The 11,209-nt window shown below is 39.7% G+C and overlaps 1 pseudogene; it reads left to right on the top strand.

Moving 5' to 3' along the window:
- The first annotated feature begins 3,002 nt into the window (after positions 1–3,002).
- Positions 3,003–11,209, top strand: part of LOC114894333 — a 29,317-nt pseudogene continuing 21,110 nt past the window's right edge.

Below are 11,209 nucleotides of genomic sequence, written 5' to 3'. Positions count from 1 at the left end.
GCTGGATTGGGTATTCTTGGGTGGCAGTTTTCATCTTTCAGTATTCTGAGAATGTCATTCCATTCCCTCTGGGCCTGCAGAGTTTCTGCTGACAAATCTGCTCATAGCCTAATAGGAGCTCCTTTGTAAGTTGCCATCCTTTTTTCCTTGGTTGCCTTGAAAATTCTTTGTCATTGAATTTTGACAATTTTAATGTAATGTGTCTTGTAAAAGGCCTTTTCGCATTGAGGTTATTAGGTGTTCTCTTAGCTTCATGAACTTATATATCCAGTTCCTTCCCCAGGTTTGGGAAGTTCTCAGCTATTATTTCTTGAAATAAACTCTCTGATCCCTTCTCCCTCTCTTCTCCTTCTGGGACACCCATTACCCTAATGGTGCCCTTCCTAAAAGAATTGAATATCTCTCATATAATTTCCTCATTTTTTAATATCTTATTTCTCTTTCCTCTTCTACTTATATCATTTCTAGATTTCTATCTTTGAGCTCACTAATTCTCTCTTCCATATGGTCTGCTCTATTTCCAATGCTTTCTGATGCATTCTTCATCTCATTTACTGAGTTCTTCAGCTCCTGAATTTCTGTTTGGTTCTTTTTAGAATTTCACTCTTCTGGGTAAAGTATTCCTTCTGTTCATTAGTGTTATTCCTGAGCTCATTGCACTGCCTTTCTGAGTTTCTTGTATCTTACTGAGTTTATTCCTGGCAGGTATTTTGAATTTTAGATCACAATATTCCATCAGTTTAAAATTGGTCTTTGGAGAATTGTAAGTTTCATTTTGTGGCACGGTGTTACTGTGGTTCTTCATGGTGCTTGATGAGTTGTCCCTCTGCTGGTGCGTTTGAAATAACAAAAGCGTTTTTATTTGACTCTAAAGAATCATCCGGTAAAAATTTAGAGGCCATTCTTTTGTTTCTCAGTAGGTGGCGCTATAGCACAAGTTTTTGGTTTCTCTTACCTGAGCTGCTTATGTTCATATTTGAGAGTTTGCACTCTCCACTGTCCACAGCCTCTGTCAGAGGTGTTGCCCCGTGCCCTTGCTGTCGCTTCTTGAGCCTCTGGGGTCTTAGGTACCTAGCTGCTCTCAGTGACTCTGGCATCACTGACTAGGGCACTTGGATAGTGAGCTCTTTTTGCCATGACTGAGATCCCCTGATTCACAGGCTCTGCTGCAGCTGGGGGTGTGTGAGGGTGAGGAGGTAGCCAGGATAGTGGGGGCACCTCTGCTGTGTCCAGTGTTGTAAGGTTTGTAGGTTCCACCACTGTGGGGCATGGGAGTCAGGACCAGAGTTGTGGGCGCCTCAGCAGCTGGAAGAATGGGTCCCAGGCTCCACTGCCACTGCTTCCTAGTTACCTGTGGCCACAGGTGCCTTGCTGCCTGAAGGCTGGAGTCATGTGCACCGCCTCCCCTGATGCTACCAGATTCTCTGGTGCTGTGGGCTTAGCCGTCCTAGCCAGAAGGCCAGGGCTGCAGGCACCACTTCCAGGTTCCCTGGCTCCACATCCTCTATGTGTTCCAGTCCACATATTTGAGCATATATATATGCTCATATATGAGCATCGTCTTCCAACGCTTGTCCACCTTTAGACGCACAGATGTGTGGAATTCTCTGGAACCTTGTTGGGCAGAGGTATCTTTGTTGAGCTGTAGATGTTCTACTGGGTGTAGAGTGAAAAGGAGAGACAGAGGGAGTGTTTCAATCGGCCATGCTGCTGATGTCACTGCCACCATTCTACATTTTGCCTCTATGGTTTTGACTATTCTAAGCTCTGCACACAAGTGGAATCATGTAGTATTTGTCTTTTGGGGACTGGCATATTTTCCTTAGCGAAATGTCCTCAAGGTTCATCCACTTTGTAGTATATGTCAGAATTTCCTTCTTTTTAGATGATGGATATTTCATTGTATTATATACCACACTTGGGTTGCTTCCACAGATTTCCCAGTCCCAGAGTCCCAATGCACAGCAGCATATAAAGGTTCAGAGACATCCAGGAGATAGGAAACCGTGTTTATAAATTTTAAGCGTATGTCTGTGTATAGGCAGCGACAAGGACTCCTCCTCCTCTTTTTATTTATTTATTTATTTTTTTTTGCGGTACGCGGGCCGGTCACTGTTGTGGCCTCTCTCGTTGCGGAGCACAGGCTCTGGACGCGCAGGCTCAGCGGCCATGGCTCACGGGCCCAGCGGCTCCGCGGCATGTGGGATCTTCCCGGACCGGGGCACGAACCCGTGTCCCCTGCATCGGCAGACGGACTCTCAACCACTGCGCCACCAGGGAAGCCCCAGCCCCTCTTAATTTTTAAGTGTATCGTATAGTATTGTTAACTATATGCACATTGTTATACAACAGATCCCAATAATTTTTTTCATCTCGCATGACTGAAACTATTCTAAACAGTGCTGCAATGAACATAGGGGTGCATATATCTTTTCAAATTAGTGCTTTAGAATTCTTTGGATAAATACCCACAAGTGTGATAGCTGGATCACATGGTAGTTCTTTTCTTAATTTTTTGATGAATCTCCATGCTGTTTCCATAGTAGTAACACCGAATCACATTCCCACCAACACTGTAGGAGGGGCTCCCTTTTCTCCACATCCTCACCAACGCTTGTTATTTCTTGCCTATTTGATAATAGCCATTTTAACAGGCATGAGGTGATCGCTAATTGGGGTTTTGATTTGCACCTGCCTAATAATTAGTGATGTTGAACATCATTTTCTGTGTGGGAGAAGTGACAGAATTCAAGGGAGGATGGAGACATAGTCTTGGAACAGACAGGAATCTGGCGCCTTTGGCGGGGACAGTCAATAGTAGGAACTGCTCAACAGTCCTGCCTTGGAGCTACTGCCAGAGTGGCTTTAGCCGTTTTTCTGCCCTGTGTCACTGCCTTTGAGATGTGCGGTCCCATGACAGAAATACTGACCAGCTACATGTAGATCACACGTCAAGCTCTTGGCTGGGAGAGGAGAGAGAAAGTGACCAGTGAGGGGACCACATGGGTTTCTATAGCAGAATAGCAGGTGAGTTGGATTTGCCGTCCCAGCAAGACGACACACGGTGGCAGAGAGGCGTTCCACTTTGGGAAATGACACTTTCTCCACATGAGCATTATACAGCACTCATCAGAATATCTTTGTGTGCCTACAAGGGATATGGTAGGAAACAAAACCAGGAGTCCCTGTCGTCGTAGAAAGAAGACACAAAATAAACGAGTGTGGTGGTGGTCTTAGAACATGGCCCCAGTTCTCTGGCGCTCCTCTCAGGCAGAGGTGGAGTTGATACCTCTCCGCCCTGAGTCTGGGCGGGCCTGGGGTTGCTTCAGCCGATAGAGAACGGCACAAGTGACCTCCCAGACTAGCTCATAAAAGGCCATGTCTCTCGGAACACTTGCTCTTCTGACTCCTCTTGCGGGCGCACCTGTAAATGCGCTCAGAAGCGCATACCAGGTGGAAAGGCCACGTGGTGGCACTGTACTCACAGTCCCAGGTGAGCATCGTCTTCCAATGAGCACAGCGCAGGAATCCAGACAGGTGATTCTAGCCCCCAGCCATCAAGGTCACCCGCGACATCGTGGCACAGAGACAATTCATCCTTGCTGTGCCCTGTCCAAATTCTGACCCACAGAATTCGTGAGCACCGCAAAATGGCTATTGCCTCACCAAGTTTGGAATGGTTTGTTATGTAGCAGTATATATTCAGAACAAGCAAATATATAATGTTAGTGTTATGCAACAGCAGTGTTAAAAAGAAAAGCAGGGGAGGGGAAGTGCTGACGAGGAAAGTGGCAAATGAAGTGACTTCAGCCAAAGCTGTTAAGGAAGAAAAAAAAGCGAGCCAAGACGAGGGGCAGAGCAAGAATTGAGAACCGTGACTTGTGGCGTCCAGGAGGGTGTGAAGCTGCCGAGCACTGCTTGCCTCGGGCTCACAGCTTCCCAGGGTGGCCCCTTCCCACCGGCCTGAGCGCAGAGAACCACACATTGTGGCTCCTAAATTCAGGCCAGCTGCTTCTCTGGGGGAACGCAACCAAATTTTTATAATTGATTTTTGTTTAATCCTGGGTAATTTAAGGGATCTTTACGGGCACTTTTGACCAAAGGCAATATTCCTACCCACTTTTTAATTTACTTTTTTGCACAGGGTATAAAATTTGAAAGGTACAAAAGTTCCAGAGCAAAAAGTCTCCCTTCCACTCCTCTCCCCACCCCACCCAGTTACCCTCCCTCTGAGGCAACTCTCTTACCAATTTTTGGGGGGCGTCTTTCTAGAAGCGGTCTCAGCATTTAGAATCAAACAATAGCAAACAATACCTATCATTCTACGACTTGATTTTTTTTCACTTATGTCTCAGAGTTTTCTCCAGATCATTCCATAGACATGTTTCTCATTCTTTAACACTTTTTCTTTTTTGCGTTGGAATAATTTTAGTTTTACAGAAAAATTGCAAAGACAATATACAGTTACTATACACCCTTCACCCAGCTTCCCCTGATATTAACATCTAACAACTGTGGCACATTTGTCAAAACTAAGAAGTTATCATTAGTACAATACTATTAATGAAATGACATAATTTATTCCAGTTTCACCAATTTGTCCACTGACAGTCTTTTTCTGTTCCGGAACCCAACCCAGGGTACCCATAACACCTAATCATCGTGTCCCCTTAGTCTTTTCCAATCTGTGACAATTTCTCAATCTATTTGTATTTTTAGGACCTTAACACTTTTGAAGAATACTGGCTAAGTATTTTATAGAATGTCCTTCCATTTTTCTGATATTTTCTCATGATTAGAATGGGGTTGTAGGTTTCTGGAAAGAATATTCAGAGTGAAGTACCCTTCTCAATTCATCATATTAGGGCCTTAACAGCATGACATTAATGGTGGTATAACTTTAATCAGTAGGTTAAGATTGCATCTGCCAGGTTTCTCCACTGTAAAGTTATTATTTTTTCCTTTCTGAGCTCTATTCCTTGGAAGTGGGTCACTCAGTCCAGATCACACACAAGGGGAAAGGAATTAAGCTCCATCTCCCAGAAGGGGGCAGGGATAATTTACACATATTATTTGGAATTCTTCTGTGGTGAAGATTTTTCCCTTCTCCCCCATTTATTCATCATTCAGTCATGTTTTAAAAACTGAAATATAATTGATTTACAATATTTGTTTCAGATGTACAACACAGTGATTCAAAAAATTCATAGTTTATACTCCACTTAAAGTTCTTATAAAATGTTGGCTGTATTCCCTGTGCTGTACATTACATCTTTGTAGCTTATTTTTCTTCTATACAGTAGTTTGTGCGTCTTAATCCTCTAAACCCCTTCCCTCTCCCCACTGGTAACCACTAGTTTGTTCTCTGTATCTGTGAGTCTGTTTCTGATTTTTTCATATTCATTCATCAGTTTTGTTTTTTTAGATTCCAAATATAAGTGGTAACATACAGAATTTGTCTTTCTCTGTCTGACTTATTTCACTAAGTATGATACCCTCCAGGTCCATCTATGCTGTTGTAATGGCAAATTTTCATTTTTTTTTATTGCTGTGTAATATCCTATTGTGTGTGTGTGTGTGTATATATATATATATATATATATATCAATCACATCTTCTTCATTCATTTGTTGGTAGACACTTAGGTTGCTTCCATTTCTTGGCTATTGTAAATAATGGTGCTATGAACATTGGGGTGCACGTATCTTCTTGAATTACTGTTTTCCTTTTCTTCAGATATATGCCCAGCAGTGGGATTGCTGGATCATATGGTAGTTCTATTTTTAGTTTTTTGAGGAACCTCCATACTGCTTTCAACAGTGGTTGCACCAATTTACACTCCTACCAATAGTGTACAAGGGTTCCCTTTTCCCACATCCTCACCAACATTTCTTATTTATGGTCTTTTTGATGATAGCCATTCTGATGGGTGTGAGGTGATATCTCATTGTGGGTTTGATTTGCATTTCTCTGGTGATTAGCAATATTGAGCATATTTTCATGTGTTTGTTGGCCATCTGTATGTCTTCTTTGGAAAAATGTCTATTCAGGTCTTCTGCCCATTTTAAAAATCAGGTTATTATTTTGTTTGATACTGAGTTAAATAAACTGTTTATATATTTTGGATGTTAACCCCTTATCAGTCATATCATTTGCAAATATTTTCTCCTATTCAGTAGGCTGTCTTTTTGTATTGTCAAGAGTTTCCTTTGCTGTGCAAAAGCTTTTAAGTGTAATTAGGTCCCATTTGTTTATTTTTTCTTTTGTTTCTTTTGCCCTAGGAGACAGATCTAAAAGAATATTGCTATGATTTATGTCAAAGAGTATTCTGCCTACATTTTCTTCTAGGAGTTTTATGGTTTACAGTCTTAAGTTTAGGTCTTTAATCCATTTTGAGTTTATTTTTGTATATGATGTGAGAAAATGTTCGAATTTCATTGATTTATATGTACCTGTCCAGTTTTCCCAGCACAACTTATTGCATAGACTGTCTTTTCCCCATTGTATATTTTTGCTTCCTTTCTCATAGATCAATTAGCTATAAGTGTGTGAGTTTGTATCTGGGCTGTCTATTCTATTCCATTGATCTGTGTGTCTGTTTTTGTGCCAGTACTTTACTGTTTTGATTACTGTAGCTTTGTAGTATAGTTTGAAGTCAGGGAGTGTTATACCAACAGCTCTGTTCTTTCTCAAGATTGCTTTGGCTATTTGGGGTCTTTTGTGTTTCCATACAAATTTTAGAATTATTTATTCTAGTTCTGTGAAATATGCCATTGGTATTTTGATAGAGATTGCATTGAATCTGTAGATTGCCTTCGGTGGTATGATCATTTTAACAATATTGATTATTCCAGTCCATGAACACATTATACTTTTCCATCTGTGTGTGTCATCTTCAATTTCAGTCTTATAGTGTAACATCCTGACAATGCTCCAAGTGTGCTTGAAAAGAATGTGTAATCTGCTACTGTGTGGAGTTAACTGAATAAACATCAGGTTCAATTTTTTTTTTCTGTGGTACGCGGGCCTCTCACTGTTGTGGCCTCTCCCGTTGCAGAGCACAGGCTCCGGACGCGCAGGCTCAGAGGCCATGGCTCACGGGCCTAGCCGTTCCGCGGCATGTGGGATTTTCCTGGACTGGGGCACGAACCCATGACCCCTGCATCGGCAGGCGGACTCTCAACCACTGCACCACCAGGGAAGCCCCAGTTTCAATTTTTGATAGTGTTTTTCAACTCTTCCATTTCTTATTGATTTTATGTCCAGTTATCCTAATAATTTTTGAGAGTGTGGTATGGAAATTTCCAAGTATAATTTTTGAACGAACTGTCTTTTTCTCCATGTAGCTGTTCAGTTTTCCCAGGACCACATATTGAAGAGAATGTCTTTTCCCCATTGTGTTTTCTTGTATCCTTTGTTATAGATAAATTGGCCATAAGTGCATGGGTTTATTTCTGGGCTCTCTATCATGTTCCATTGATCTATGTGTCTGTTTTTGTGCCAGTATATACTGTTCTGATTACTGTAGGTTTGCAGTACAGTCTGCAGTCAGAGAGCATGATACCTCCAGCTTTGTTTGTTTGTTTTCCCTCGATTGCTTTGACTATTTGGGGTCTTTTATGGTTCCATATAAATTTTAGGATTATTTGTTCTAGGCCTGTGAAAAATGTCATGGGTATTTTGATAGGAATTGCATTAAATCTGTAGATTGCTTTGGGTAGTAAGGATACTTTAACAATATTAATTCTTCCAATCTATGATCACAGGACATCTTTCCATTTCATGTCATCTTTCAGTTTCCTTCATCAATATTTTATAGTTTTCAGAGTATAGGTCTTTCACCTTGTTAGTTAAGTTTATTCCTAGGTTTATATTCTGTTTGATGTGATTTTAAATGGAATTGTTTTCTTGTTTTCTCTTTCTGATAGTTGATTATTAGTGTATAGAAAAGCAACAGATTTCTATATATTAATCTTATTTTTGAATTTTACTTATTTTTTTATACAGCAGGTTATTAGTCATCAATTTTATACACATCAGTGTATACATGTCAATCCCAATCGCCCAATTCAGCACACCACCACCACACCACCCCCTCGCTGCTTTCTCCCTTGGTGTCCATACGTTTGTCCTCTACATCTGTGTCTCAATTTCTGCCCTGCAAACTGGTTCATCTGTAAAATTTTTCTAGGTTCCACATATACACAATAATATACAATATTTGTTTTCCTCTTTCTGACTTACTTCACGTTGTATGACAGTCTCTAGATCCATCCATGTCTCAACAGATGACCCAATTTTGTTCCTTTTTATGGATGAGTAATATTCCATTGTATATATGTACCACATCTTCTTTATCCATTTGTCTGTTGAAGGGCATTTAGGTTGCTTCCATGACCTGGCTACTGTAAATAGTGCTGCAATGAACATTGGGGTGCATGTGTCTTTTTGAATTATGGTTTTCTCTGGGTATATGCCCAGTAGTGGGATTGCTGGATCATATGGTATTTCTATTTTTAGTATTTTAAGGAACCTCCATACTGTTCTCCATAGTGGCTGTATCAGTTTACATTCCCACCAACAGTGCAGGAGGGTTCCCTTTTCTCCACACCCTCTCCAGCATTTGTTGTTTGTAGATTTCCTGATGATGCCCATTCTAAATGGTGTGAGGTGATACCTCATTGTAGTTTTGATTTGCATTTCTCTAATAATTAGTGATGTTGAGCAGCTTTTCATGTACTTCTTTACCATCTGTATGTCTTCTTTGGAGAAATGTCTATTGAGGTCTTCTGCCAATTTTTAGATTCGGTTGTTTTTTTTCTTAATATTGAGCTGCATGAGCTGTTTATATATTTTTGGAGATTAATCCTTTGTCCATTAATTCGTTTGCAAATACTTTCTCCCATTCTGAGCGTTGTCTTTTCATCTTGTTTATGGTTTCCTTTGCTGTGCAAAAGCTTTTAAGTTTCATTAGGTCCCATTTGTTTATTTTTGTTTTGATTTCCATTACTCTAGGAGTTGGATCAAAAAAGATCTTGCTGTGATTTATGTCAAAGAGTGTTCTTCCTATGTTTTCCTCTGAGAGTTTTATAGTGTCCAGTCTTACATTTAGGTCTCTAATACATTTTGAATTTATTTTTGTGTATGGTGTTAGAGAGTGTTCTAATTTCATTCTTTAACATGTAGCTGTCCAGTTTTCCCAGCACCACTTATTGAGGAGACTGCCTTTTCTCCATTGTATATCCTTGCCTCCTTTGTCATAGATTAGTTGACCATAGGTGTGTGGGTTTATCTCTGGGCTTTCTATCCTGTTCCATTGATCTATGTTCTGTTTTTGTGCCAGTACCATATTGTCTTGATTACCGTAGCTTTGTAGTATAGTCTGAAGTCAGGGAGTCTGATTCCTCCAGCTCCGTTTTTTTCCTTCAAGACTGCTATGGCTATTCCAGGTCTTTTGTGTCTCCATACAAATTTGAAGATTTTTTGTTCTAGTTCCGTAAAAAATGCCATTGGTAATTTGATAGGGATTGCATTGGACCTGTAGATTGCTTTGGGTAGTAGAGTCATTTTCACAATATTGATTCTTCCAGTCCAAGAACATGGTATATCTCTCCATATGTCAGTATAATCTTTAATTTTTTTCATCAGTGTCTTACAGTTTTCTGCATACAGGTCTTTTACCTCCCTAGGTAGTTTTATTCCTAGGTATTTTATTCTTTTAGTTGCAATGGTAAGTGGGAGTGTTTCCTTAATTTCTCTTTCAAATTTTTCATCATTAATGTATAGGAATGCCAGAGATTTCTGTGCATTAATTTTGTATCATGCAACTTTACCAGATTCATTGATTAGCTCTAATAGTTTTCTGGTGGCATCTTTAGGATTCTCTATGTATAGTATCATGTCATCTGCAAACAGTGACAGTTTTACTTCTTCTTTTCCAATTTGTATTCCTTTTATTTCTTTTTCTTGTCTGATTGCCATGGCTAGGACTTCCAAAACTATGTTGAATAATAGTGATGAGAGTGGACATCCTTGTCTTGTTCCTGATCTTAGAGGAAAGGCTTTCAGTTTTTTACCATTGAGAATGATGTTTGCTGTGGGTTTGTCATATATGGCCTTTATTATGTTGAGGTAGTTTCCCTCTATGCCCACATTCTGGAGAGTTTTTATCATAAATGATGTTGAATTTTGTCAAAAGCTTTTTCTGCTTCTATTGAGATGATCATATGGTTTTTATTCTTCAATTTGTTAATATGGTGTGTAACATTGATTGATTTGCCTATATTGATGAATCCTTGCATCCCTGGGATGAATCCCACTTGATCATGATGTATGATCCTTTTAATGTGTTGTTGGATTCTGTTTGCTAGTATTTTGTTGAGGATTTTTGCGTCTATATTCATCAGTGATATTGGTCTGTAATTTTCTTCTTTTGTAGTATCTTTGTCTGGTTTTGGTCTCAGGATGATGGTGGCCTCATAGAATGAGTTTGGAAGTGTTCCTTCCTCTGCAATTTTTTGGAAGAGTTTGAGAAGGATGGGTGTTAGCTCTTCTCTAAATATTTGATAGAATTCATCTGTGAAGCCATCTGGTCCTGGACTTCTGTTTGTTGGAAGATTTTTAATCACAGTTTCAGTTTCATTACTCGTGATTGGTCTGTTCATATTTTCTATTTCTTCCTGGTTCTGTCTTGGAAGGTTATAACTTTCTAAGAATTTGTCCATTTCTTCCAGGTTGTCCATTTTAGTGGCATAGAGTTGCTTGTAGTAATCTCTTAGGATGCTTTGTATTTCTGTGGTGTCTGTTGTAACTTCTCCTTTTTCATTTGTAATTTTATTGATTTGAGTCCTCTCCATCTTTTTCTTGGTGAGTCTGGCTAATGGTTTATCAATTTTGTTTATCTTCTCAAAGAACCAACTTTTAGTTTTATTGATCTTTGTTATTGTTTTCTTTGTTTCTATTTCATTTATTTCTGCTCTGATCTTTATGATTTCTTTCCTTCTGCTAACTTTGGGTTTTGTTTGTTCTTCTTTCTCTAGTTCCCTTAGGTGTAAGGTTAGATTGTTATTTGAGATTTTTCTTATTTCTTGAGGTAGGCCTGTATAGCTATAAACTTCCCTCTTAGAACTGCTTTTGCTGCGTCCTGTAGGTTTTGGATCATTGTGTTTTCATTGTCATTTGTCTCTAGGTATTTTTTATTTCCTCTTTG

The sequence above is a fragment of the Monodon monoceros genome, unplaced genomic scaffold, assembly GCF_005190385.1.
Source record: "Monodon monoceros isolate NGI ecotype Baffin Bay Population unplaced genomic scaffold, NGI_Narwhal_1 Super_Scaffold_13, whole genome shotgun sequence".
Lineage (NCBI taxonomy): Eukaryota > Metazoa > Chordata > Mammalia > Artiodactyla > Monodontidae > Monodon > Monodon monoceros.
This window is presented reverse-complemented; position numbering and strand designations above follow the sequence as displayed.